Source organism: Syngnathus acus, chromosome 4, assembly GCF_901709675.1.
Source record: "Syngnathus acus chromosome 4, fSynAcu1.2, whole genome shotgun sequence".
NCBI lineage: Eukaryota > Metazoa > Chordata > Actinopteri > Syngnathiformes > Syngnathidae > Syngnathus > Syngnathus acus.
The window spans coordinates 11,953,769-11,957,586 of record NC_051090.1 but is presented as its reverse complement, the minus strand read 5'-3'; the positions used below and the strand labels follow the sequence as shown (position 1 = coordinate 11,957,586).

At 42.8% G+C, this 3,818-nt stretch overlaps 1 long non-coding RNA gene across 1 annotated transcript; it reads left to right on the top strand.

Moving 5' to 3' along the window:
* Positions 1-2,924: 2,924 nt before the first annotated feature.
* On the top strand, positions 2,925-3,502 carry LOC119121718. The gene is made up of 3 exons (XR_005097733.1): positions 2,925-3,001; positions 3,105-3,194; positions 3,338-3,502. It is a non-coding gene; the product is annotated as an uncharacterized LOC119121718 (long non-coding RNA).
* The last annotated feature ends 316 nt before the right edge of the window (positions 3,503-3,818 follow it).

Here is a 3,818-nt window from a genome sequence, read left to right as displayed (position 1 = left end):
TCCGGGCATGTCCCACCGGTAGGAGACCCCGGGGACGACCCAGGACGCGCTGGAGAGACTATGTCTCTCGGCTGGCCTGGGAACGCCTTGGGATCCCCCGGGATGAGCTAGATGAAGTGGCTGGGGAGAGGGAAGTCTGGGAGTCCCTCCTGAAGCTGCTGCCCCCGCGACCCGACCCCGGATAAGCGGAAGAAGATGGATGGATGGATGGATGGATGGATGGATGTTTGTACTATGTGTCCTCTCTGCATCCATTGCAGCCTGGTCATCCTGGAAGAGGGACCTTCCCATCTGTGGTCTCTTTCTCATTTCCCCTAGCTGGAGTTTTGAGTTTTTCCTTGCCCTTTTGGGAGTTTAAGATCAGGGGATGTTTGAGAATATTTGCCATTTTTCACGTGTCCTGAGTGTTGTTAGTCACCTAAATGTTGAACAGAGGGTGTGATTTACCGAAGTCAAATTCCTTGTTTGGCACGCTCAAACATGGCGAATAAAAAACTCTTGAATCTTGAATCTTGAATGTTATTCTGCCGGTCAGCATCACTGCGCATGCGCTAGCAAACTCGATAGCGGAGAAATGTTTCGGATTTGTGTAGGTTACATTGTGACAGCAAACGAGCAGGTGATCGATCAAGCGTCTGATATGAGAGCATTGTGTTCGTATGGAGCGTGTTTGAAGTGAACAGCAGAGAAGAAAGGAACAAGGCAAAGTGTTGTGAAATAAAATATTACCTGTAATACGCATTTAGGTAGTGAACTGAACTCTCGCTCTTTATATAGCTGACGTGTCTTGCGCATCTGTTCTGCGCATCTGTAATGGCGGCCTCCGTATGATATCCGGTTTGCGATGGAGATTAAAAAAACAAACAATATTGACAATAACACACCATCAAGGATTGCATCATCGCATCAAACGATGTGTCGTCAATTATGAATTTTACTGACTAAGTGTGTTGGGCAGGATGGCTGAATGCGATGCGCGATTGACAACAAACAAGAAGAAAGGTGATTTCAAGTTTTATTTCGAGGGAGATTTTCTTCAAAAATTGTTGTACCCATGTATAATACGCACCCAAGATTTTAGGACAATAAATTACTAGTTAAATTTTGCGCATTATATAGGGTGTTTCATAAAGTACGCAGTTTTTAAAAATGCAATAAATCAGCCAAAATCGATGCAAAATTCAAAATTTTTATTTAATTTCATTCAACATATACTTCAATTTAATAATGAAAAATGATATCGAGCATATGTCCACCTCCACTTTCTCTGCAGGCAGTCATCCGATCGTTGAAATTAACGATAACTCTTTTGCAGACGTCCCTGTCGATTTCGCCGATTACCCGTTGAATTTCCATCTTCAGTTCGGTAATCGTTTGAGGTTTGTTCACGTAAACCTGTGACTTCACATATCCCCATAAAAAGAAGTCACAAGGTGTGAGGTCACATGACCTCGGAGGCCATTCTTGGTCGCCGCCGCGAAGTGAGATCAGACGCTCAGGGAATTACGGTTTCGACCGGGCGATTTTCTGGTTGCAACTGACCCAGATTCTTCGAATTTCTGTACCAACCTCGAAACTGTTGTTGCGGTCGGGGCATTTTCACGTCCAAAGATCGCGCGAAGTTTACGGACAGTCTCTGCGTAGCACTCCCCGTTTTTGTAATGAGTTTTCACAATAAGAATGCGTTGCTCGATACTGAACTGCTCCATGGCTACAAAATGGAAAAACGACAAATGGTCTTCTAATCGGAGTGATAACAGATAACGAAAATGATAGGAACAGTGCTGACAATCTTCAAACAAAAAAATCCCGCGCAATTAAAAAACTGCGTACTTTATGAAACACCCTATACATGGAAAAAAACGGTATATGCTTAAAATGTTTCTTTTATTGATTTCATATGTGAATATACTTGTCTGCTTATGTACTTTATTTAATGAGGTTTGAGCATATCTGTTTTTGTAGCTAGGCAGGACTTTTTGTATTTCGACCCCATTTCTTCAGTAATCACAACTGCCTTGCGTTATCTTTGGAAATTGATCTGTTATTGGTGGTTTGAATATACTTATGTATGCTTAGCTACTGTCGAGCATATGCAAAAAGTGTAATTGCAATCTTCAATATGAAACTTGCATTAATGACATGTCATTGCCTTGACTTTCACACTCCGGAAACGGAGGCGGATGTCAAATTGCAAAATAAAACCCAGGTTTACCATGTACATTTTCATCAATTGGATAACAACTTGTAGAACAAGCAATTTGATCAGTACTATTTTAAAATAATAAAATTGGATATGTACAACAGCCAAATTAATTTGCACCACATTCAAAGCCACAGACAGAATGTCATCATTTTTATTTTTTTTAAACAAGGCAAAGTTTATCATTGGAGAATGGTTCATTTGAATCTTGCAGCTAACATTAGCTTCATTCTTCAACAGCTAGGAAGTGAGTGAAACGCCCGTGACAGGGAAAAGTAAGAGGTTTTTTTTGTAGGCATTAGTCATTTAAAGAGAGGTCATAGCTGCAGTAATTTAAGTGAGTATTTTATTTCTATTTCTCTTTATTCTCAGAGTTTCTGAAGGTCATCGTAGAGCCCCTTCTGGATATCCCTGGACTGAGGAGCCTCAACTCTCGTTCAGAATGTGACGCGGAGAGTGGACGGTGCCCATGACTGATCTGGAGACCTTTGACATGATGTCCAAGGAAATAAATGACAAACAGGATGCAAGACTGAATGACAGAATGATTAAGCTTGGAATTGGTTAGTCAAAATTTTGGATGTCCCCGTCTCACTCTTGATAGCTTACAAATGGAACCTGTACGGTTCTGTTTGGTTTAATTGCTGTACTGTCAAAGTTACTGACTTTTCGTTTTGTCTACTCTTAATTCCACTCTTCTGAGACACTGTTCATAATTCCTTGTATACGATTGCAAAGCAGTCTTGTGTTAGGAGGCCGCTGATTTGAAGACCTGCATGTTTCCAAGACCATGGACCGGTATGATTAGTTTGACATCTGTACTGTAGATTAAAAAAAGACAACAGTGAAGGCTTACGATGTGGTGGCTGCGCTCAATGTTGACATTTTTCTTCTGTCGTAGACTCTACACAAATGACAATGACAACGTTCAATATGCATCCTCGTGTGACTCGTGCAGAGGGCCCTCAGGAAGACTGCTCTGATCGCGCTGGTAAATTTATAAAAAAACCCTGTCTGCTTGTTCCTGTGCGATTGCTTCATGTTCGAAATGTGCGACTGACATGAGATGCATCAAGGAAAAACTATTTTACAGGTAGTCTGGTTTTTTTCCCCATATTCATATTTCTTTTACAGAGTAATCCCAAGGTCTACAGTGGGTGGTGCCTGATGTCCATCGAGTTCATCTTTGTCGAAGCTGTTGGCGACACGCACAGAGGCCACGGATGATGAAACAAAGACCGCAATGGCTTTAAAATTAAAACGGGCTCCAGCGCTGAGTAGCAAAACCCCACAAGAGAGTGATGTTTATATTGTTTCCCCCTTGTGTTTCGTCGAGCTGGTTGTTTTGTTTATTTGATATGTCCTACATAAAATATGTATATATTTATATTGTAACTTAGTAGCCCTGCTGCAACTTCCCCCGACTGGAGCCTCTTCTGCTCCGAGGACTCTCACCTCAACCACGCCCCGTGCTACTTCCCCTCCAAAACCCCCCAGCCCACTCTCAACTCCACCGAACCCACCAACCACCCCCCCTGCAACCCACCCCACCCCACCCCCCACCCCCCCACCCAGCATGGTGCTCTCCACAGCCCAGGTGGAGAGAGGACTGGCC